General features: G+C 40.8%; 1 non-coding gene across 1 annotated transcript; it reads right to left on the reverse strand.

Moving 5' to 3' along the window:
- Positions 1-8,296: 8,296 nt before the first annotated feature.
- Positions 8,297-8,403, reverse strand: LOC122126541. Its single transcript, XR_006150966.1, has one exon. It is a non-coding gene; the product is annotated as a U6 spliceosomal RNA (small nuclear RNA).
- Between the last annotated feature and the right edge of the window lie 18,064 nt (positions 8,404-26,467).

Here is a 26,467-nt window from a genome sequence, read left to right on the forward strand (position 1 = left end):
GAGGAAGAAAATGAGTCAAAGTTTCCAAAAGTCTTTCAGCAATACAGAAAAAGTAGATAAAATCTCACCATTCTCTTACACTCTAAATTCAATATTAATATTGCTCAAGAAATAATAGCATAGCAATTATTGCCGATGATGATTGTTTTCTGTCACAATTTGTCTTCAACACAGACTGTGTTGGTGACATTGCGTTATCATGCACAGAATTGAGCTTATACATTGAGTTTCAAAGACAGTCAAATTTCTTCTGTCCTACAGTTCCATTTTTCTTTTAAAAAAGTACCAAAACTTTTAAATATCATCATTTTCTGTCTTTTAAGAATCCAAAAGAGAAATAAATTCACATTTAATTTAATAAATTCACCTTTACTTTTAAAGCAAAGTGCTTTAAAAGTAGGAGATGATAAAAACAGGCCCCCATGAAGTAAATTTTCTTCTACTTTTAAAATTATTCTGAAAACCTTGTGCTGGTTGGTTACACCTGTAATCTTGTTTACTTCAGATATCTACTCAGGAGGCTGAGATCTGTGGATAACAGTTGGAAGCCATTCAGGGCAAAAATATTTTTGAGATTATTTTTCAAAAAAATTTAATGAACTAGCAAAGAGCCAGGAGTGGAGATGTCGCTCATATAGTAGCTCACCAATCTAGAGAGGAAAGGTCTAGCAAGACCTTAAAGCCCTGAGTTCAAATTCTAAGCACTCCAACACACTTGTGTACATGCGTGCACACACACACACACACACACACACACACACACATTTATTCAAAATACCCTCGTGTCAGTGTTTTGCATTAATTTATTTGTTAACAAGATTATATGGATAAAATAAGGGAAATAAACACTTCAATCTCAGAACATTTTTGTACATTTTTTATTTTAAAAATATTGCACAGAGGGGTTACATTTACATGAGCAAGGTAATGAGTACATTTCCTAACAAGCATTGTTACCTCCTCCTTTATTTTCCCCCATCATCCCTTCTCTCCCACCTCCACAAGTACATTCCACTCCTCCTCTCTCCTTCCCCTACCTAAATTGTAAAATTCATTTTTCAACATAGGTCTTGTGCATCTCATTGTTACAATGGGTCAACCTGTATCCCTATTTAAGCATTTTGTTGTTTTCTTCTTCTCCCCAAATTAGAGAAACGTATATACAAGATGTAGGCACACCAACTTCAAATACAGTGAAAAAAGGGGTTATAGTGTGGTTGAGGAACATATAAAGGAACAAAAAAAATCACATTGTACAGTATAAGTATGTTAGAAATAATAGCAAGATAGAATCACTTGTGTACCTATCTTGGTGTTCGTTTAGCTTAACATCATCTTATCTGGTCAAATGCACATAGTTTAAGACATTTTCTGATAATCCCGGACATATATTAGTTATTGAAAATAAGAGGAACCATGGGACCTATGTTTCTTTGGAGTTGGCTTACTTCACTTAATAAATTTTTTCCAAATCTTTCCATTTCCTAACAAATTGGGCAATGTCATTCTTTCTGATGGAGGCAGAGAATGCAATTATATATATTTACCAGGTTTTCTTGATCCATTCATCTACTGAGGGGCATCTGGGTTGGTTCCATATCTTAGCTATGGTAAATAATGCTGCAGTAAACATAGTTGTGCTGGTAGTTTTAGTATGGTCTTGTTTGTGATCCTTTGGGTAAATGAACAAAAGTGGGATTGCTGGGTCATAGGGGAGCTTTACGGGGAGTCGTTTGAGGAAACTCCATACTGCTTTCCAAAGTGGTTGAAGATTTTTACACTCCCACCAAGAATGCAGTAGGGTTCCCTTGTGGCCCCATCTCCTCCAGCATTTGTTGTTGTAAAAATATGGATTGCGAGGTACCGGATTGCAGAACAGCGGATCGCCAGGAACAGAGAAACCTACCAGCCGGGAGTCTCCAGGAGGACCCCACCCCACCCATCACTCTCCACCGGAGCGGAGAGGCTCCATCCCGCCAAAGCCGCCCGGCACCAGCAGCGCCACAAAGGGACCTGTCGCGATCGCAACGACCCGGCGGGGGGCCGCCCAACCCAGCCCGCAACCACCCCAACTGAACTCGGACTGCAACAACAACTGACGGACTGCAACAACAACTGACGACCTACAGGGTGAGTACCCATCAGGGGACAGGGAATCCATCAAGGGAGACCAGAGCTGGAGGGAATCCCCAGACCCTGACCTAGACTCCCTACCCCAACACCCGGACCACAGGACCCACTAAAACTGGGAACTGTTCGAGAGCCCCACCAGCCGGTGGAGCACACTCTGCTGGCCAGGCCAGAGCAAGAGCGCCCCGGGAAGGGAGCTTAAATGCTCAAGCCAGGAACAGTGCCCCTGGGTCAAGACTACCAACAGTAGAAGAAATTTGAACTGTGTCCTCCAGGCTGCATAACCAAGGTGGTATACACATTAGCACAGGCCTAACGAGCGCGCTCCAGGCTGGGGCCGGAACCAGGCCAGGGGACCGGCGCCTGAACAAAGCAAAAAGGGTCAGAAGTGGGGCTGTGGCTCAAATGGTAGGGTGCCAGCCCTGAGCTGAAGAGCTGAGGGACAGCACCCAAACCTAGAGTTCAAGCCCACAACCAGCCCAAAACAAACAAAAACACATCAGGAGCCCATAGCAGACTCCAGTATTTGGGAGAGTGCATCCAGAGCATCTGATCTTCCCAAGAGCACCCGCAGGAGCAAACACAAGCAGTCTAGGCTGCTCAACCCTTCCAAAGGCGGGAATTGCTACAGCAGAGAGCTGAGAATCCTAAGTGAATAGCAGCTGGAAATAGGCTCCCAACAGAATCCAGATCAGACACAGACTCTCTCTACCAATAGAGAATCAGCAACCAAGCAAAGACAGACACACCAAAACAAGATTGAAGAGCAGTCTCCTGAACCCCCATGCGAAAATCACAGAGAAAAATCACAAGGTTTACCACTACCCAGGACAGCAAGCTCACCTCAAAAGCCAGCAGCCACGCAGGGGAGAGCCCCAGTGGGAGCAAAGCAGGAATGGAAGACAAAAACTACATCCAAGGGTTGCTGGAGGCAATGACTCAAGAAATAAAGCGAGAAATGGATCAGAAATTGAAAGAGCACAAGGATGAACTATCAAAAGATATACAGGATATCAAACAAAAATTGGATGCAAAAATAGAAGCTGCACAAACCTCAGTAAGAAGTGAGATAAACGCCAAATTAGAGGTAATGCATACTGATATCACCTCATTGAGAGGTGAGATCAGTACTCTGAGAACCAACATTGAATCCATAAAGGGATCCATTTCCATCATGCAAACCACAATAGAAGCCACGGTCAACAGAGTGAATGAAATGGAAGGTAGAGTGTCAGATACAGAAGACAGAATACACCAACTGGACCAAAAAGTGACAGATATGGAAAAATCACTCAAATTAAACCAAAGGGAAATTCAAGAGCAAGCAGATAATGCTAAAAAATTTAACCTTCGCATAATCGGAGTGGACGAAGGTGAGGAATTCCAGAGCAAGGGAATGCAACACCTATTTAACAAGATAGTCAATGAAAATTTTCCCCACCTCAAAAACGACCATCTTAACTACATCACAAAAGCTTATCGAACACCCAACAAGCAAGATCCCAGGAGAAACACTTCTAGGCACATAATAGTAACAATGATGGATCTGAATAATAAGGAAACAATCCTGCATGCAGCAAAAATGAAGAAGGAGCTATACTACAACGGGAAAAAAATTAGAATCACTGCAGATCTCTCCACACAAACAATGAATGCAAGAAAAGCCTGGGAAAGCACCATACGAGCCCTGAGAGCCAATAACTGCCAACCCAGACTGATATACCCGGCAAAGCTAGCATTCACATTCGATGGAGAACTGAAAACTTTTAATAGCAAAGAAAAACTAAATGAATACATAAACATTAAGCCAGCATTACAAAGAATTCTAAGAGGGGGGACACAACCTGAAGAAAGCAACCAGGAACTGGGACCTGCCCCAAACAGGCATTACTCAAAGTCTAACTGAGCAAGCACAGGAGGAAAGGAAAGAAGAAAAACTTAGGAAAACGGAATGGCAGGGACAACAATGCATCTCTCTATACTTTCTCTTAATATAAATGGGCTGAATTCGCCAATTAAAAGAAAACGAACTGAGGACTGGATCAGAAAACAAGACCCATCCATCTGTTGCCTTCAGGAGACCCACCTCTCAGCCAAACATACAAACAAACTCAGAGTGAAGGGGTGGAAAAGGATCTACCAATCAAATTCCCCCAATAAGAAAGCAGGTGTAGCTATCCTGATATCTGACAAAATAAACTTTTCATTAAAATCAGTACAGAAAGACAAGGACGGACACTACATATTAATAAAGGGAACAATCCAAGAGGAGGATATAACCATCATCAACTTATATGCCCCAAATATCGGTGCACCCAGATATGTTAAACAAATGCTCTCAAACTTACAGAATAAAATAGATCCCAATACGATAATACTAGGAGACTTTAACACGCCACTCTCACCAAAGGACAGGTCTACCAACCAGAGGATTGGCAAAGAAGCTACCGAATTAAGTGAGGCCATACTTCAAGCGGAATTAACTGACATCTACCGAGTATTTCACCCTAAAACAACACAGTACACATTCTTCTCAGCAGCTCATGGAACTTTCTCCAAAATAGACCATATCATAGTTCATTCAAGGAACTTAAGCAAATACAAAGGGATCGACATAATCCCCTGTATCCTATCTGACCACAGTGGAATCAAGCTAGCTCTCAATAACAAAGCATACCGCAGAAATTTCTCTAATACATGGAAATTGAACAGCACACTCCTTAACAAGGCCTGGGTAACAGAAGAGATCAGAGAAGAAATAAAGCATTTCCTAGAACTCAATGAAAATGAAAACACCTCACAAAGAAACTTGTGGGACACAGCAAAAGCAGTCCTGAGGGGCAAATTTATTGCCCTCAGTGCCCACATCAAGAGAATGGAGACAGACCAAGTAAATAATCTCATGTTGCAACTAAAACAGCTAGAAAAACAAGAAAAAATGGGACCTAAAGCTACTAGACGAAGCCAGATAACCAAATTGAGAGCAGAGATTAACCAATTAGAAAATCAGAAAACCATAACCAAAATAAACCAAACAAAAAGCTGGTTCTTTGAAAAAATAAACAAAATTGATGGCCCGTTGGCAAGATTAATTAAAAAAAGAAGAGAGGAAACCCATATTAATAGGATTAGGGATGCCACGGGAAACATCACAACACGTACCCAAGATATCCAAACAATTCTAACAGACTACTTTCAAAAGCTATACTCTCTAAAGGAAGAAAATCTGGCGGAAATGGATGCATTTTTAGAGAAATACAAGTTACCCAAACTGAGCAAAGAAGAAGTTAACCAATTAAATAAGCCAATATCCTATAATGAGATACAGGAAGCTATCAAAAGTCTTCCAACAAAAAAAAGCCCAGGACCAGATGGATTCACAGCAGAATTCTATAAGACCTTTAAAGAAGAACTAATACCCATACTCCTCAAGCTCTTCAGAGAAACAGAGAAGGAGGGAGCTATCCCAAACTCATTCTACGAAGCCAATATCACACTCATCCCCAAACCAGGCAAAGACCCAACCAAAAAGGAGAATTACAGGCCAATCTCCTTGATGAACACAGATGCAAAGATCCTTAACAAGATTCTAGCTAACAGAATCCAGAAACACATAAAAAAAATAATACACTATGATCAGGTAGGCTTCATCCCAGAGACACAGGGATGGTTTAACATACGTAAGTCAATAAATGTAATCCAGCATATCAACAGAGCCAAGGTCAAGAATCACATGATTATCGCCACAGATGCAGAAAAGGCCTTTGATAAAATTCAACATTCATTCATGCTAAAAGCTCTGGAGAAAATAGGAATAGAAGGAACATTTCTAAAAACAATAAAAGCCATTTATGACAGACCAATAGCCAATATTATACTTAATGGGGAAAAGCTACAACCAATCCTCCTAAAAACAGGAACAAGGCAAGGATGTCCACTGTCTCCACTCCTCTTCAACATAGTCCTAGAACCCTTAGCCAGGGCAATAAGGCAAGAAAAAGACATTAAAGGGATCCGCATAGGGAAAGAAGAAGTTAAACTATCCCTTTTTGCAGACGACATGATACTATACCTCCACGATCCCAAAAACTCCATCCCCAAACTTTTAGAAATCATAAGTCACTTCGGCAAAATAGCAGGATACAAAATAAACCCACAAAAATCAGTTGCCTTCCTATACACTGATAACGCACAGGAAGAGAGGGAAATAAAGGGAGCAACCCCATTCACAATAACCTCCCAAAAAATAAAATATTTAGGAATTAACCTAACCAAAGATGTAAAAGAACTATTTAATGAGAACTATAAAAAGTTAAAGAAAGAAATTGCAGAAGACACTAGGAAATGGAAAGACCTCCCATGCTCCTGGATAGGCCGACTTAATATAGTAAAGATGGTGATACTTCCAAAACTAATATACAAATTCAATGCAATTCCTATTAAAATCCCAATGACGTACATCACTGAAATACAGAAAACAGTCCAAAAATTTATATGGAACAACAAAAGACCTAGAATAGCCAAAACAATTCTAGGGGATAAAGACAATATGGGAGGGCTATCCATGCCGAACTTCAAACTCTACTACAGAGCTATAATCACAAAGACAGCATGGTACTGGCACAAAAACAGACCCGAAGACCAATGGAACAGAATAGAAGATCCAGATATAAATCCACAGGCCTACAGCCAGCTGATATTCGACAAAGGAGCCAAAGACATACAATGGAAGAAACACAGCCTCTTCAACCGCTGGTGCTGGGAAAACTGGGCAGCCACATGCAGAAAACTAAAAGTGGACCCCAGCCTATCACCATGCACCAACATCAACTCAAAATGGATTAAAGACCTTAACATTAAACCTGAATCTCTGAAACTACTGCAGGACAGAGTAGGAGAGACACTTGAACTAATAGGCACAGGAAGGAACTTCCTGAACAGAGTCCCAGGGTCACAACAAGTTGGAGAGAGACTCGACAAATGGGACTACCTTAAAATAAAAAGCTTCTGCACAGCTAAATCTATCGCAACTAAGCTAGAAAGACAACCAACTAATTGGGAAAAAATATTTACCAGCAATATATCAGACAAGGGGTTAACATCCTGTATATACAGGGAACTCAAGAAACTAATCCCTCCCAAACCTAACAAACCAATTACTAAATGGGCAAGGGAACTAAAGAGGGACTTCTCAAATGAAGAAATAAAAATGGCAAAGAAACACATGAGGAAATGTTCATCATCCCTGGTGGTGAAGGAAATGCAAATAAAGACAACCCTGAGATACCACCTTACCCCAGTCAGAATGTCCCACATCCACAAATCAGCCAACGACAAATGCTGGAGGGGATGTGGAGAAAGAGGAACCCTATTACACTGCTGGTGGGAATGTACACTTATACAACCACTTTGGAAAGCAGTCTGGAGGGTCCTTAGAAAGCTAAAGATTGACCTCCCTTACGACCCAGTCATACCACTTCTAGGCATCTACCCTGAACAACAGGAACCAATATACAAGGACACGTGCACCTCCATGTTTATTGCAGCACTGTTCGCAATAGCTAGGATATGGAAACAACCTAGGTGCCCCACCACAGATGAATGGATCCAAAAATTGTGGTATCTATACACAATGGAATATTATGCAGCCATTAGAAATGACAAAATAATGGCATTTGCAGGGAAATGGATGGAGCTAGAAGGAATCATGTTGAGCGAGGTAAGCCAAGAACGAAGAGACAAACGGTACATGGTCTCCCTCATAAGTGGATGCTAAATCCAAAAGGTTAGTGATACGACAAAACTAACAGGACTTAAGAAACAAAGAACTCCCGCTCATCTGGTTGAACCACTACTAAATATCCTCATGCTGCTGATCACAAATATGGTATATAACATGTGAACACTGTTATATATTACAGACTGTGGTAGACAATTTGCTCCAGGGAAGTTAGAATGAACTTGTGACTTTGAAATTATGTAATCATTTAATCACAATCAAAAAAAAAAAAAAAAAAGAACCTCGGGGAAGGGAGGGAGGGAGGGGATGGTAGGGGGAAAACAATGGAGGGGGTAACAATGTTCAAGAGGAAGTGTACTCATAACCTCACTCATGTAACTGTGACCCTCTGTATAGTAGCTTTACAATAAAAAAAAAAAAAAAAAAAAAAATATGGATTGCTTCACTAATTTTCGAGTCATCCTTGAGCAGGGGCCATGCTAATCTTCTCTGTATCATTCCGATGTTAGTGTATGGGCTGCCGGATTAAGCACAGAACATTTTTTATATAGAAGGTGTAATTGATTTTCTTAGTCAATTCCACAAAAAAGTAAGTTCAAAAGAATTGTCATGAAATTTTAGAATCATGCATTTCTTACATAAGCACACATTTTTGATGTTGGCATAATTTGTGGAGGGGAAGGGGAAAATGTTTAGGGATACAAGTAGACCCATTGCAACAATGAAAGGAACTTTACAACTTTGGTATCTCTACTACTGCCATACCTGCAGATTGTAACTTGATTGCTTCTTTTGAGGTAAGTATCACTATGCCTGGGTCTGCTTGGACTGTGGTCCTCCTAACACAAGCAAAACACATAGCACCCATCAAATGGTTAGAGTTTCTGAAACTTCTTTTTTTTTTTTGGTCTGGGCTTGCCTGGAACTGCAATTCTCTAATCTCTGTTTTCTCAGTAGATAATAGTACAGGTTTGAGCCACTTTATCCAGTAAAAGTATACAATTTCAAGATATCTTGATATTGCCTATATTTGTGCTTAACATATATAGCTAACCTTAATTTTCTCCCTCTTTTGTTTACTACTCTGAGTTGAAAACATTGACTTTCTTGATATACATGGCTTTGTTTTGGGTGGAATCCCATCACAATCCAAAAAATCTCCCAAAAAGTTTATGTCAAGAATCATGGAAAAGAAGGCTTCAGGTTGGAAAGAAAACACTGATCCTTAACTTATATGCAGTATATTTATAGTGTTAGTCAATACTTTCTGAAGTATGAGAAGAGAAGGAAGACAGAAATGTGAAAGATGTCAGGTCTCTGTGGAATTTCTGTAGTTGTTACTTCATGTTATATTCTTCCTTAAAACTTGCTTTATTAAAAGCCTCTGGGTGGATATTGGTTGGACTGATTGGTAACCTTACCCAAGAAATGAAGCTGATTTTAGAAGGCTGATGATTTGGTAAATAAAGGAATGATGAAAATGAGAACAGATATTGTCACAGAATGAGCCAACAAGGTTCATTGCTGAACAGCAAAACAAAGCAGTTTCAAGTCCGATGATGCACATTGGAACATATATAGATAGATACATATATGTATACATATACAAACATACGTGAAAAAGTATATATGCAGTAGAATACAGAGAAAGTTGGTGTGACAAGTATTAAACTATATCAAACTGGTTGCAGGAAAGGTCCAGTAAAATATCAATAGTTTAGCATAGATTTTGCATAGATTTCTAAAGAATGAAAATTCTTCCCTCATTTTATACTTTACAAATATCCTTAGTATATTTTAAGTTTTTTATATTGTAGTTGGAACATCTATATAATGCTGAGAATTGGAATTACATAAAGTATGCAACATGAATAGGCCAGCCAGAATAGGAAAGTTCATTAGATTCTTATTTCCAATTAAACACCAGGAGAAAAGGAGTTCCAGTTCAGATTTTATGTAGAGCACTGGCCTTGAACACAAAACGACCAGTCAGGCCATGAGTTTAAGCCCTAAGATCTACAGAAACAAAAACACAAAATATAACTTGGAGTTAGATATTTTATAATGAAGCATTTTTTACATACTCTACATTGTTAGAAAGACTAGATTTCTGTGTTAGCTTTAAAACCTACCATAATAAATGATATTGTCCATTTATTAAACAGAAAGGCTTACTCAGATTTATAAGTTTGAAGGTTTCAGTGTATGTTCAGTTGGTTTTATTGTTTTGGTGGCCTGTGACAAGACAATGTCAAGGTGAGGAGTATGTCAAAAAGAAATGTTTTTGACCTAGAATGATTAAAAGAGAAAAGAAGAAAGAAGATGAGAGTGCATGTTCTCACAGGTTTTATTCTGAAGAACTTAATCTCCAGAAGAACTATTCAGGTATTCTCCACCGCCTGGGAGGAAATGGAAAGTCATTTTTCTTTAACACATAGGTCTTTCTGGGGCATTGTAAATTCAAATGGCAACATCTTCACCAATGATAATGACTTGTCCAGGGGTGGAAGCAACTAGATATTGCTATAAATTCCAATCATATCCTTTTTCTTCTCATACCATGAAAGCCTGCCACAATTCCCAATCAAATCCCATCAAAGATTCAAACATTAATGCTGTCCCAAAAGTTCTGTATGCAAACCCAGGTACATTCACTTCATTTAAGATGGCAATAGTATATGAAAATTTTAAGTCTTCCATAGAAAAAATTCATATTAAGTGAAGTAAGCCGGTACCAAAGAAACTTCAGGTCCCATGGTTTCCCTTATTTGCAATAACTAGTATATGTCTGAGTCAAGCAGAAAAGGTCAGATAAGTTGATTTTAGGGAAGTGAACCCTAATATATGTATTCAATTTTTCTTTCAGGTGATTGTTTCTACACATTTATAAGATTATTTCTTTGTTGCTTTGTATTTCCTTCCCCCATGGTATAACCCTGCTTTCACTGTATTTGAGGTTGGTATAATTTGTGGAAGGGAAGGAAAAAAACAAATCGTTTAAATAGGGGTACAGTTGGATCCTTTGGAACAATGAGATGTACAAGTCGTTATATGGAATAACGAACTTTACAACTTTGGTGGGGGCAGGGAGGAGGATTGCATGGAGGGGGTGGGGGTGGGAGGATGGGAAGGGATGAGAAGGGGAAACCAAGGAGGAGGCTACAATGCTTGATAAGAAATGTACTCATGGACTGGGAAGGTGGCTCAGTGGTAGAGCGCTTGCCTTGCATGCTCAAGGCCCTGGGTTCGACTCGTCAGCACCACATAAGCAAAAAGAAAAAAGCCAGAAGTGGTGCTGTGGCTCAAGTGGTAGAGCGCTAGCCTTGAGCTGAAGAGCTGAGGGACAGCGCCCAGGCCCGGAGTTCAGGCCCCAAGACCAGACCCCCCCCAAAAAAAAGAAAAAAAAAAAAGAAATGTACTCATTATCTTGCCCATGTAATTGTAACCCCTCTGTACAGCGTTTTCACTATAAAAAAAAAAGAAAAATTTAAGTCTTCCAATTACATTGTCACCAAGGAAACAATTACAATATTTCCTTAAAAAATATCTAGATTGTAGAACACTTTAGTCACAATTAAATCCATTATAGGATTTAATTTAAATATTTAGTCACTGAAATGGATATTCTATATCCACAACTTAGAGCCCTTTCAAAATACATAATTACAAACCTCATCTATTACCATCTTCTGTGAAGACAGTCCTTGCTGAAAACAAACCAAATGTGGTAAACCAATTAAAATGTACGCCATTGTCAAATGCTGTTGTTTTAAAGCATGGAAGTGACAGCACAATTAATGCCAGTAAACAGCTGGTTCTAAGGAGTTTGGAAAGTGATTACTTTGTACTCTAGGTGGAAAAATCCACAGATGTTTCAGATTGTGCTTCATTTTGGCATTTGTAAGATATATTTTGGAAAGCACAATGAATGAAAGCATGTTGTTTTATAAAGATTTGCTGGCTGACAAACTAGGGAAAGAAAACTTATTGAAATATTTCAAATGAGAAGACAGACAATAGAGTGTGTAAGATGTGGTATGCAGCTTTAAATACAGACTGAAGCAAACCAAAGAATGGGAAAAAAATTTTCCTTAAATGCTTTCTGGGTATATTGTGCTATACACTATAATGATGAAATGATCATTTATTTGGAAAAGTCATGGAAAAACACTGTCACCTGTTGAATTTCTTTATAAAGTGAATCTTAAATGATAAGAATGAAGAAATTTAAATATGTTAATAAAACGTTATCAAGTATTACTTTAATTTTTGATTAAAAGTTAAATCAAACTGACAGACTATTAGTCCATTAAGATTAATGTTTCCTGTCATATGTTATTTTCTTTTTGTTCCTCTTTTATGGGTGGTGATTTTTTTTTCAGAAAGGCAACCTAGTCTTAACCATTACCCACAAAATTTATGCTGTCATAGAATCAAAAAGTTTTTTTTATTAAATTAAGACAATAGTAGGCTCATTTTATGCCAAACCAAAATATAAACACCAAAAACATTTTTCACTAAAAAAACACTCAAAAAAAATCATGAGGTTTTGGGGGAAGACAGAGGAGGAGAAGCTGGAGGGTAAACAAGCTCTTACATAGACAGCAGTTTAAATGTTCCAGTCACACCAAGTGTGCCATCACAGTACAGAGAGTTTGGCCAAAGAGGGAAAATCCAGGCAAGATGACAGATCTGAGCACTTGCCAGTAGCCACAGCTGAGGTGGCAGTAGGGACAGTGCCAGTGGCTATAGCCACCATACCTACAGAAAGAGTCCATGACAAAGGCCCCAGACGTGGCTGGTGAGCAGATTCTACTCAACACCAGCAAGAACTGACAAGGAGCAGATATCTTCATCCTACAGATCACAGACCAGAGATGACCCAAGAACCAACACTCTTACATGAGTAGAATCCTGACATCCTTACTCCTTCTCAGGGAGCAGAGGAGGGAAGGCTGCTCCTCCCCCACTACCAGAGATCTCCATCTATGATACTGACCTCCCCAGGGCTGAGCAGCTAGCTCCAATTCAGGCCTTGGAAGAAAACAAGAGTCATTTAGTAGGTCACAGGAAGTAGACATGACCTGTCAGGCTCAGCTCCACACAGGGGAATGTCACCCCACCAAGTCAGTGGAACCTCTGTGGAGTGATGTCCTTCATATGGTAAACAGAGCCAGAGGCTGCCCCTCCCTACAACAGCCTAGACAAACAATTGAAACTAAGTAAAAAAAATAAATAAATAAAACCCTGAGAATGGGTTCCATGAGTGTTTCAGGAGTTGTCCCTCAGGGAAAAGCTACCATTTTCTGAAAGGCCCCAACCCTACCTCATCAAGGCACTTACACACTGGAGGAAACTGCCATCTCCCTCTTTGGTGATATTCAAAGCAGATCTCCCGCCCACTGAATAGCCTGGGAAGAGGATCACAAAATCCTGGGTAAAGCAGAGCATTTTTCTGCCAGCACGAAAAAAAACTGACTTAAGAAACCAGTCAAGCAAAATGAAAACTAAACACCACAAGCACACCAGAGACTCCACCAAGAGACAGGTTATAGACACAGGAGAGATACAGGGTCTTATCATTCCCCCCCCCCAAAAAAAAACCCCAAAATAAAAGAACTCTTCTTTTTAACCTTTTTTTCAATTTTTAAAAGTGTTTGATGTTAATTTTTTCTCATAATTTTTATTTTTGATGTGTGTGTGTGGGTTTAATCTCTTTTGACCTTTTGGTCCTTTTTTTATTGTTTTCATTTCTTTCTCTCTCTCTTTCTTTTTTGTTTGACTTAATTGCTGTTCTGCTCATCCCCAGATACATACCAGTGGTCAATTATTAGACCTTATCCCCCATTGTGTACATACTTAATCCTGAAATTTATAACTCGATTCAAAACATCTTAGGCTTAATTTCTTTAATGGCAGTATTATCTCTTCATACCAGTATAATTTTCAATTAACTAATTTTAATTTTCTTTTATTTTTTAGTTTTTCATGTTTCCTTTCTATCCCTCCTCTCCTCTCAACCTATCCTTTTCTTTTCTCCATATCATTTCTTTAAACTTACATAATTTTTAAGTGTTTCACTTCTTAGATTTAAATTTTTATTTATCCATTTTTTCTTTATTTTTAAAAAATCTCTCTCCAATCATTCTGTACAATGCATTTCCCTCTCAGAGATTAGGACTTGGTTAAATTCACTCTTTTTTTTTCCACCAGATTTCTTTTTTTTTTTAAATTTTTTTTTTGGGGGGGGATCCAGTTGTGGGACTTGAACTCTGGGCCTGGGCGCTGTCCCTCAGCTCTTCAGCTCAAGGCTAGCACTCTACCACTTGAGCCACAGTGCCACTTCCAGCTTTTTTCTTTTTGCTTATGTGGTGCTGAGGAATCGAACCCAGGGCCCCAGGCATGCAAGGCAAGCACTACCACTGAGCCACCTTCCCAGCCCAAATTCACTCTTCTTTTACCTCTCCACATCCTTCTAATCCTATTTTTCTCCACAATTGTCCCTAAACCTAATAATTTCTGGTGTGTCAAATCCTTTTTGCTTTTATTACCCCATTAGTCCATGGTTGTTTGATGATGAATAGATTGTATCTGATGTACTAGATTGTATCTGCAGCCATTTTGACTGTGCAACTACAGGACTTCGGTTGATGCTTGCCTTAAAATAGTGGTCTAGCACAAAATTGGTTTTACTTTCATACCAAATGGGCAGAACAAGCCGGAAAACACAAAAAAAATGGCAAGTCCGGGTATATGAATTCCCACTCATGATAATCAGGTGACAGAATATTAATGAATAATCCAGAAGAGAGTTCCCAAAAAGCTCTACAAACATTACTGGTATACATGGTGAATGAATAGATTGAAAGCTTGCAAAAGACTCAGTGTGAGCGAGATAGAGAGCGAGAGGGGGCAAACCAAAGATTAATACAGGAATCTTGTGAGCATGAGGAAGCTACTCAAAGATTAATACAGGAATTGCATGAGCAGGTTAAGAACAGTCAAAGAGAAATACAGAAATCGCACGAGAAGGTTAAGAACAGTCAAAGAGAAATACAGAAATTGCATGAGAAGGCTGAGATCAGTCAAAGAGAAAGACAGGAATTGCATGATTGTGAGGAAGCTGTTCAAAGAGTAATACAGGATTTGCGAGAGAAGGATGAGAATAGAGCAAGATCAATAAAGGCATTCATGGAATCCATGAGCAGACAGCTGAATGAATTCAGGGAGACCACAAAGGGAATGCTCAATGGAGCCCAAGAAAAGTAATGGGAGTCCAAGGAAACCATAACGGATCAACTAAGTGATTTGAGAAGAAACACTGACCACCAAATTAAGGAAGTAAAGTTCATACAAGACCTAAAACAAAGCTGCAACAAAGAATTTGAAGCCATCAAAGCCAAACAATTAGAAGGAAAAGAAATAAAAAACAAAGTAGAAAATCTTGACAGTTGGTTAGACCATGCAGAAGATCAGATCTCGGGAATTGAAGACAGCCTAGATATTATAGAGAAAGAATGTATAACTATTCTTGCAATATGATAGATCTATTCAACATTTGGAAAGCACCATCAGAAGGCCTAATCTGAGGGTAATGGGTGTAAAGGAGCACCTAGAGACAGAAGTTAACAGTTTAGGAAATTTATTTCACAGAATCATAGCAGAGAATTTCCCAAACATGCAAAAAGATAGGCCTATTCAGATACAAGCTTTTAGAACCACCAAACCAGACTTACAAAAGATACTTAAACATGTCCTACACATAGAAAACCAACAAGAGCACAATAAAGGCCAAGAAACAGGATCCAAGGGAATTAAATTAAAACTCAACACTGAAAGCCACCAAAGAAAGTCCTGTGACACATGGAGGCTGAACAACACACAGTTGAATCACCAGTGGGTCATGGAAGAGATTAGAAAGGAAATGCAAATGTTCATGATATTCCACAAAAATGAACACATAACACCCCTTTATGATGAAGGTTTTGGAAAAATTAGGAATCCATGGAACATTCCTCAATACAATAAAGGCTGTATATGACAAACCTATAGCCAGCATTATACTCAATGGTGAAAAACTAAAGCCATTTCCTCTTAACTCAGGAACAAGACAAGGATGCCCACTCTCTCCACTTCTCTTCAATCTAGTATTAGAATGCCTAGCTACAGCAATAAGACAAGATGCAGACATAAAGGGGATCCAAATAGGGAAAGAAGAAATAAAACTCTCCCTCTTTGCAGATGACATGATCTTGTATTTAAAGAATCCCATAGACTCCACTCCCAAATTACTCAAGCTGATTCAAAACTTTGGCAAAGTAGCAGGTTATAAAATTAACCCCCAAAAATCAATGGCTTTTCTGTATGCCAACAATGAGAAAAGTGTGGCTGAAATTAGGAAAGCAACTCCATTTGTAATAGCCCCACAAAAAATAAAATACCTAGGAATTAACTTAACTAAAGAAGTGAAGGACCTCTATGATGAAAACTTTAAAATCTTGAAAAAGGAAATCAACACAGAACTTAAAAAATGGCAAAACCTCCCATGCTCCTGGATTGGAAAGATTAACATCGTGAAAATGGCAATACTTCCCAAGGCTATCTACAAATTCAACGCAATACCTATCAAAATTCCACCCTCATTCTTCAAGGAAATAGAAGAGGCAATCCAAAAATTCATATGGAACAATAAAAGACCCCGAATAGCAAAAACGCTCCTCAACGGAAAGAACACTGCTGGAGGAATATCAATACCAAATTTCAAACTCTACTATAAAGCCATAGTAATCAAAACAGCTTGGTATTGGCATAAGAACAGACCTCAGGACCAATGGAATAGAATTGAAAACCCAGAAATGAACCTACAGACCTATAGCCATCTAATCTTCGATAAGGGAGCTAAAACAATAGAATGGAAGACAGACAGCCTCTTCAGTAAATGGTGCTGGCAAAACTGGTTAACTACATGTAGAAAACTAAACCTAGATCCTTATATATCACCCTGCACCAGAATCAACTCCAAATGGATCAAAGACCTTGAACTCAAAGCAGACACTCTGAAAACATTACAGGATGGAATAGGAGAAACCCTGGGTCTCCTTGGCTCAGGCCGAAATTTTCTGAATAGAGACCCGGAAACACAACAAATCAAAGAAAGGTTGGACAAATGGGATTGTATAAGGTTGCAGAGCTTCTGCAGGGCAAATGACATAGCTAGCAAGATCAATAGAAAGCCCACGGACTGGGAGAAGATCTTTACTAGCCATACAACGGACAAGGGTCTCATATCTAAAATATACTTGGAACTCAAAAAATTAAACCACCCAACAACAAATCCTCAAAGAAACAACTGCCCAATAAGTAAGTGGGCGAAAGACTTAAAGAGAAGCTTCTCTGAAGAAGAAAGAAGGATGGCCAATAGACACATGAAGAAATGTTCAACATCCCTAGCCATAAAAGAAATGCAAATCAAAACAACATTGAGATATCACCTCACTCCAGTTAGAACGGCAAAAATCAAGAACTCTAACAACAACAGATGCTGGAGGGGATGTGGACAGAAAGGAACCTTACTTCATTGTTGGTGGGAATGTAAACTTGTTCAACCACTTTGGAAAGCAGTATGGAGGTTCTTCAAAAGACTTCACATAGAGCTCCCCTATGACCCAGCAATCCCACTTTTGGGCATTTACCCTAATGTTTACAAACAAGACCACACTAAAGCTACCAGCACAACTATGTTTATTGCAGCATTATTTACCATAGCTAAGATATGGAACCAACCCAGATGCCCCTCAGTAGATGAATGGATCAAGAAAATGTGGTATATATACACAATGGAATTCTATGCCTCCATCAGAAAGAATGACATTGCCCCATTTGTTAGGAAATGGAAAAACTTGGAAAAAATTATATTAAGTGAAGTAAGCCAGGCCCAAAGAAACGTAGGTCCCATGGTTTCCCTTATTTGTAATATCTAGTATATGTATGAGTCAAGCGGAAAAGGTCAGATAATGTGATGTCAGGAAAATGAACCCTTAGATGTGCATTTTAATGTTTTTTTTCTTTCATGCATGTGTTTCTAACACATTTATAAGATTATCTCTTTGTTGCTTTGTATGTCCCTCCTCCACAGTATAACCCCTGCTTTCACTATATTTGATGTCAGTATAACTTGTGGAGGAGATGGGGAAAAACCAGTTGTTTAAGGATACAGGTGGACCTGTTGCAACAATGAGAAGTACAAGTTGTCATGTCCAAAAGGAGCTTTACAACGTTGGTGGGGGGGGGGAGGGGGGGAGGAGAAGGATTGGTATTAGAGGGGGAGGGGGGAGGCTGGGAAGGGATGTGAAGGATAAACAAAGGAGGAGGCTGCAATGCTTGGTAAGAAATGTACGCATTATCCTGCCCATGTAACTGTAACTCCTCTGTACAGTATGTTCACAAATAAAATTAAATTAAATTAAAAAAAAAGAAAAAAAAATGAACACATAAATTACCAGCACTTCTGGGACACAGGAAATGCAGTACTCAGAGGCAATTTTATACCTCTGAGTTCCTACATCAACAAATTAAAGAGATCTGAAACCAACAATTAATGAGATATCTGAACCTCATTGAAAAAGAACAACAAAATAAACCCCAATCCAGTAGATTGAAAGAAATAATTAAAATTAAATCAGAATTAAATGAATTAGAATCCAAACAAAAAAAAATAGAAAGAATCATCAAAACAAAGAGTTGGTTCTTCAAAAAAATTAACAAAAATTGACAGACGTTTAGCAAATCTTATCAGAAAAAGAAGAGCTCACACAGAAATAAACAAACTCAGAGATGAGAATGGAAACATCACCACAGAAACAACCAAAAATCCAGAACATTATAAGGGAATACTTCTCAAATCTTTATGCTAATAAGTTTGAGAACCTGGTAGAAATGGACCTTTTCCTAGCAAATATTGACATGCCAAAACTAAACCAAGATGAGTTAAATCGAATAAACAGGCCCATATCATGCATTGAGATAGAAGCAGCAATAAGAGAACTCCCATCTAATAACCAATGGATTACAGTGGAATTCTACAAGGCCTTCAAAGCAGAGCTCACACCAATACCCTCCAACTCTTTAATGAAATTGAAAGAGAAAGTGCACACGGAACTCATTCTATGAAAACATCCTAACCCTCATCCCAAAACCAGGCAGGGACTCATCAAAGAAAGAGAACTAGAGACTCATTTCTTTGATGAACATTGATGCAAAACTTCTCAACAAAATTTTGACCAATCAACTTCAAGAATTCATCCAAAAAATCATACACCACGATCAAACAGGATTCATTTCAGGGATGCAAAGCTGATTCAATATACGCAAATCAATTAATATAATATATTAATATATATTATATAAGGCCCAAATAAATATAGGTCCCATGGTTTCCCTTATCTGCAATAACTAGTATATTTTTGAATCAAGCAGGAATGGTCAGATAAGTTGATATTAGGTGAAATGAACCCCAAGATAAGAACTCAAATGGTTTTTTTTCTCTTGCTATTGTTTCTAGCATATTTCTAAGATGATTTCTTTGTATGTCCCTCCCCCATGGTATAACCCTTGTTTTCACTGTGTTTGATGTTGGTATAATTTGTGGAGGAGAAGGGAAAAACAAATTCTTTAAATAGGGATACAGGTGGACCCATTGCAACAATCAGATGTTCAACACGTTATGTTGGAAAAAATCTTTACAACTTTGGCTCATGGGTTGGTTTGGGGGTGGGGAGTTGGGAAGAGATGGTAAGGGGAAACAAAGGAGGGGCAACAATGCTTGATAAGAAATGTACTCATTTCCTTGGTCATGTAATTGTAACCCCTCTGTATGTATTTTCACAATAAAAAAATCATGAAATTTAAAGTAAAAATCCACGTCCATTTTTTTTGTTGTTGTTGGTCGTGCAGCTTGAATTCTGGGGCTGGGCGATGTCTCTCAGCTCTTCAGCTCATTGATACCACTGTACCACTTGAGCCACAGTGCCGTTTCTACCTTTCAAGTGGGTTATTGGAGATAAGAGTCTCACAGACTTTTCTGCCCAGGCTGGCTTTGAACCACTATCCTCAATCTGAGACTCCTGAGTAGCTAGGATTACAGGCATGAGCCACCAAAGCCCAGATCCAAGTCAATTTGTAAAAAGCAAGCTTATTGAAACTTCTGGATTTTCCCAATAAACAATCTTACTTTTTAGTATTAGTTTATAACTATGAGTTATTTTTAGATGTAACCGTGAACTTTTTAATAGAATCAAACATAATTTTTACTATTACTCAGTATCTCACAAAATCCACTGTAATTAGCTTTCCCCAAAGTAAATTATTACATACTCCATTACTCACTATTATTACACTCTATATTACATATAGTGTGAAGTGAAAATAGTTTGGACCATTTCATATAAATTATTAGATGGTATTTTAGCATTATAAATTCACATCTGTGATTTTAAAAGAAGGAAAGAAGATTTTAGAGTTAAAATCAAATGTAAATGTGTGGTGTGTCCTAATTAAAGCAAAATTTATGAGTTCATACAGACAAATTTATTTTCTTTCCACTAAAGGCTTTGAAGTAATACTATTGGAAATAGTGAGGCAAGAGGAGGAAGAATTCAAATCATGTCAAAGAATGTGTCTGTTATTCTGCTACCCCCTCCATTAAGAAGACCTACCTGGTCCCAGATATCACAAAACTTCAAGTAGCTCTCTTAGAAATCTATTTGGAAAAGTTCTAAATCACTGATTATTTATGTATTTTCTGTTATATGAAAAAAAATATAGACACAAAACAACTGAAATAAAATGCACACATATGTTGAAGTCACCACAGGTGGAAAAACAACCAACAAAGTAGAACTCCCCCAGGAACAAAAACTTGTTGTGCCTGGTTGTTTTTAAGCACAAAAACCTGAAATACATGTTACCCTTGAGTAGATCCATAAAGATAACTGTGTCTCAGAAATATGGTTGTGTTAATTTGTAATTAAATTCATCTAGATGAACGTAATATAGCAAATCATGTGAATGGATCAAATTGTTTAAAACAAATGTGACTGTATGTGGAGTGAGAGCAGCACATATTAAAAGAATAAAATAACAAAAATCATGACATACTTAAAAAAATTCAGAAATGCAATGAATAAGTCCAATGGTATCCATATTGAGACCTAAATCCTACTGATTTAACAAGAACAAAATATGCAAATAATAGAATCTGAGCAGTGTACCTGAGTGTACTTAATTTTAAACTACTCCAAATTGTAGAAGACTGAATGTAGGTTATCTAAAGGAAAACATCAACCCATGATATAAATGACATTAAAAATTTCATGAAAAGATAGAAGTAGTTTCTAGAAAATACTATTTTAATAAGTGGTGATTAAAATCTTTCTAGTACTGACAAAATTGCATACCTATTTAGTTAGATCCAAAAAAGACTCAAGTTACGCAAGCTGATTTGAAACTTTGCCAAAGTAGCAGGATACAACTATATCATTATTATGGATGTTGACTCCGGCATGGAATTAATTTCCTCTTTGATCTGACAAATGAATATATGAAAGAACAGAACTTCAGCTAAATATCAAGACCTAACTAAACATATAACCAGAAAAGTGATCATGCAAGCCGTATTGCAACTGGGATAAAAGGAATATCAGTCATACTGATTCTGTATTTATTGTAAATGCTGATTTTTTCATAAATTATTTCCTTTAGCTTGCATTTTTAAAACATTGGTAACTAATTTTGGATTCCTCCTTCAATTTAGTTCTGAGTATAATGTATCACTTCAGTTCCTAACCCATATCCCCAGCACTCACACACACACACAAACACAAATACACACAGGAGTTTCACCATGCACCTGCTTGGTGTGTGGAGTGGAGGGGGATGGAGGAGAGTCTCCTCCAGCGGTGGGGCTGAGGGGAGATTCAATCCCCTGGGCCGGTACTGGGGGTGAGGGGTAGTGCTGAGCTGAGGTAAGGCTGCAATTGCCATGGTCTGGAAGCCTTAGGACCTAGTCAGGGCTGCGATTGTGGCCAGGGGTGGGGGGCAGGGCCCAGGGGAGCAGGGGGCGGGGCCCAGGGGCACACTTTGGTGGCAACAATGGCCAGGGGTCAAGGGGGCAGGGGCGCATATGCCTCAGGGCGGGGTTGCCCAGGAGAGGAGTGTGGGGCCAAGAGAGAGCTGAGAGAAGAGAGAGCACTAGCACAGGCACCAGTGGAAATGGCTTCAGTGGCTGGCGGCTGCTCTGATCATAGTGTGGGTCCTGGTTGGAAGTGCAGAGCATGCGGCAGCGAGGGGGCTATGGCTGCTGAGGTGGAGGCAGCGGCGGCAGCAAACACAGGGGAGGAGGCTGCTGAGGCGGCGGCATCTGAGGAGAAGGAGCAGAGGCTGCTTGCAGCCCCGCCAAGTGCCGGCAGAGCCCCCGCCTCCTCCTCCCAGTAAGGCTGCTTTTCAAACATGGTGCTGCAGGCTCTGAACCGCAGAGCTTCTTGCAGTCACCAGGCTGAGATGGCGCACCCCTGGCGTGCTTGTGGCCCTGACTTGGTCCTTGCACCGGATCCTCAGACTCTGGGCGCGCACCTGATCGCAGCCTACAGCTTCTTCCAGCAGCACACATAAGTGGATGCCCTGCAGGCCAGCACCACGCGATCCACCCCCTGCTACCTCCCCACACCCCCTCTGACAGACATACAACCAGCCTGTACCCCCAACCCCAGCTGTCAACAGTTCTGACTGGGTGATCACATTTCCCAGGTCTGCCAGCTTCTGCTAGTGCTCCCAGTCCATCTGGTCTCCTTGTCTTCCCCAAGAATCTGCCAAGTCACCCAGAAATATGTAGGCTGGAAGTAGGGAGTCCATCCATGTATATAGCCTTTAGGTCCCCATCAAAGTCCCCAACAACCCCCCTCCACCCCAGGTCAGACACCTCTCTGGAGGCACCATGACTCCCTGCTTTGTTTTCTGTCCAGGCTCTGGAGAGCCACGTGTCTGGGGACTCCTTCACCCAGCGTCCTGGCCTAGGGTTTTGGTGAATGGGGAGTCAAGGCTAGTTGTTCCCAAGGGGAAGGGTCTGGCCCTGGTAAAAGGGGGAGGCAGGGTGGTTCTGCATTATTAGAGCATTGTTCCCCTTGGGTGGTTGCCCCTGGTTCTGACAAGGGAACCCCTGTGCTTGAGCTGGTACATTGCCCAGATGAGAAACCAACAAATTCAGGAGAGGCACTGCTCTGAGACTGTGTGTTTAGGTGTGTATGAGAGAGAGAGAGAGAGAGAGAGAGAGAGAGAGAGAGAGGCAGAGAGAGAGAAAGAGAGACAGAGAGAGAGAGACACAGAGAGAGACACAGAGAGAAAGAGAGAGAGATCATCTTTCTCATTGTACAATCACCATGTCTAAAAAGAGCAAAAGCATTTTTTTGGGGGGGGGTTGGATTGTGGGGTCTGAACTCTGGCCTGTGCGCTGTCCCTTAGCTCTTCAGCTCACTCAGCTCTTCAGCTCAAGGCTAGCACTCTACCACTTGAGCCACAGTACCACTTCCGGCTTTTTTCTTTTTTCTTATGTGGTGCTGAGGAATCGAACCCAGGGCCTCATGCATGCAAGGAAAGCGCTCTTCCACTGAGCCACCTTCCCAGCCCGAGCAAAAGTATTTTATTTGTGTGTATTTGTTGTTCTCTTTTCCTTAATGCCCAGTATGAGCCCAGCCACAATTTTTGTTTTCTCTTTCACCGTTTCATGGCTCCTTTAGAAAAGGTTTCAGTAGATGTTCCTTCCCACCACTTTCTTCCCCTTTCCTGCAGCCCACAGTAACCGCTGGGCCTATATGGGTCTCCCCTAGGAGGCCTGTGTGAACTGCAGACCAGCTTTGACACCTGCCCTTCTGTCTTCAGCCAGAAGGCTCATGTGGCTACTGTGACCACAGCCTCACTCTTCCAGACAGTATGTTCTCATGTGTGTAGTTGGAGCTAATTCAAAGTTGGGAATCTGTCTGCCAAACATAATTAGGGAACGAGATGGGGGAGTAGGGCAGGGGCTGTGAATCTAGGAGGGTCTGGGAAGTGATGAACAGTGTGACATGGCAGATGGTTCACCATGACCGAGGATGAGAGAGGAATCTTACCCAGGGCATTGAAGGTGTCCGTGGACATCTGAACAGGAGGCTCCAGGCCCCCAATGGTGGCATGGATTCCATCCCAGGGCAGTGCACTGGTTGGCAGTCCTCCCTGGAGTCCTGCAGACTCCAATCTGTGTCCCTCCTGGGCTGTTTCTAGCTGGGCAATGGTAGGCAAGTGTGTTCCCTCTGCTGGAGCCTGCTTGAGATCAGGACATGGCAGTTAGCTAGGGCTCTCTGAATGCCATTTTCTGTAACCTGCTGTAGGCTGTCTGGAAGGAAAAGGGGACTACTGATTTTGGAACCCATTAAGTTTGATTGGGACAAGTGAAATGCCAGATTTCCCAGGGTTTTTTTTTTTTCCTTGAAGCTGGCTATTTCTACTAACACCTGGGATTCTGGGTCAAATTAGATGGACCATTTTAGACATTAAATTAGACATTCAAAGTGGCACAGGCAGAGTTCCCAAGCCAGATGGTCTCTTGCTATGAACGTCGTGCCTTGACTGCCTTTCTCCAGAAGCTGCTGATTCTCCTCCAGCTCTCTCTAGGGTGACCATCACAGTCAAGGATGTCTTGGGGAGCAGAGATTGTGACCTTCTTATCCACAGCCTGCCAGCTGTGAGCAGAGACAATTCCCAGGACCTGTACTGGACTCTGGGAGATTCAGAGACACAGGATGCCTCAGGGATTCTTTCTCTGCAACATGAAACTTGGGAGCCGGATATGGTGGACCATCCTGTCTGGCCCCAGGGAGTGGAGAGGAGGCCCCTTGAGCCTGGTGCTCACCTAACAGCAACCTTGTTCACACCTGAGTGGGGAATTGAATGCCACATAGCTGGTCAGTGGCTGGACAGAGATCTTTGAGAAGATAGGCATCCCAGAGGCCCTGGAATTCAATGAGGACATCATGGCTCATGTCTTTGGAACCAAAACAGTTAAGTGCAGCGGCACCAGGAGGGTGGGAAGAGGGACGAGGGAGAACTGTTGGAGAGCTACATCAGGCTTTGCCCCCACCTAGGATGCTTACCTGAATTGGGTGGGGCTTTTCTGTAGTATTGTCATAGACAGATGCTCATTTATTTATCCAACAAACCGTTACAGTGGGTGCCAGGTCCAGGGGTAAGGGTGAGGGTTATACATGATTAAAGGTACCATTGCTGGTTCCGCAGCACATGAAGAAATCTTCGTTTGAGCTGGATCTCATTGCTTCACTACTGTCATCCTAGCTACTTAGGAGGCTGAGAGGGGAGGATTGAGGCCCATGCAAGGAAAGCCTGTAAGAGTCTTATCTCCAACTAACTACCAAAAAGAAAATGCCAGAAGTGGATGAGTGGCTCAAGCCATAGACTGTTGACCTTGAGTAAAAAGGCTCAGAGACAGCACCCAGGATCTGAGTTCAAGGCCCAGGAGTGACACACAGAGAGAGGAAAGAAAAAGAGAGGATGAAAGAATGGAGGGAGAAAAGGAAGAAAGGAAGGAAGTAGGGATCATGCAGGCCTTGGTTTGGAGTCCCTGGATCAAGAGAGCCAACCATTCACAATCTCTGTGGGGACAATTTCAGAGCCTAAAGCCAGTATGTAGGACCAAGCCACTGTCCCCTCAGCAACTTCATGACATCCAGGATCTGTGTGGTCGACGACTGCAGAGGGAAATAGCCTTGGGTAGACCCTAGTGCTCAGGGTGGGTCACGGATTTTCAATCTCCCTTGGCTCACCAAGTTTATTTTCTGGTCAGATAAGAAGAAAGTATCCAAGGGCTAGGGAGGTATAGGGTAAGGGAGTGTCCAGAGTGGGGTAGCAAGGGATAAGCAGGAAGATGAAGAGGGAGGACGATCCCAGATCAAGTGTGTCAGGCCATTGAAGCCATGACCTCCCTGAAAACCTAGACCATCAGTGATAGAGCCTTCAACCCAGCCACATGGCTATTAAAAGTCCTGGCATTCTGGGTTCACTGTTGACGACCTCGCTGTCATCCACTGCAGGATGCCTGTGCAGTACATCCTTGGGGACTGGGACTTTTGCTGTCTAAATCTAAAGATGACACCCCCAGTGTTCATTCCTCGACCAGAGACAGAGGAAACCAGGCCACTGGCACAGGAAAGCCAGGGAATGAGGGAAGGAGTCAGACCAGTGTTGCTCTGAGACTTCCTCTATGGGACTCTAGGGTCCCGTGACTGCCATTCTCAGAGGTAGAGGTGGGTCTCCTTGCTTTCTAAGACTTTAGTCTAGATGGCAGATGTGGGATTTAGAGAGGGCGGACTGAAGGTCGAGGCTTGTGGGAACACCAGAGGCACTGGGCTCGGAGCAGTGTTGTTTCTTTGAGGATACTCACAACCCAGGAACATTCCTGAGATGGATCAGCCCTTTTCTCCTTCCTGAAAGAGAGGGACCTAGAGCCCTCCAGTCTGCATCCCTTGTCTGAGAAATTCATTCATTCCCATATCC

This window comes from Dipodomys spectabilis, unplaced genomic scaffold (assembly GCF_019054845.1).
Source record: "Dipodomys spectabilis isolate Male_0828 unplaced genomic scaffold, ASM1905484v1 ptg000282l, whole genome shotgun sequence".
NCBI classification, from domain to species: domain Eukaryota; kingdom Metazoa; phylum Chordata; class Mammalia; order Rodentia; family Heteromyidae; genus Dipodomys; species Dipodomys spectabilis.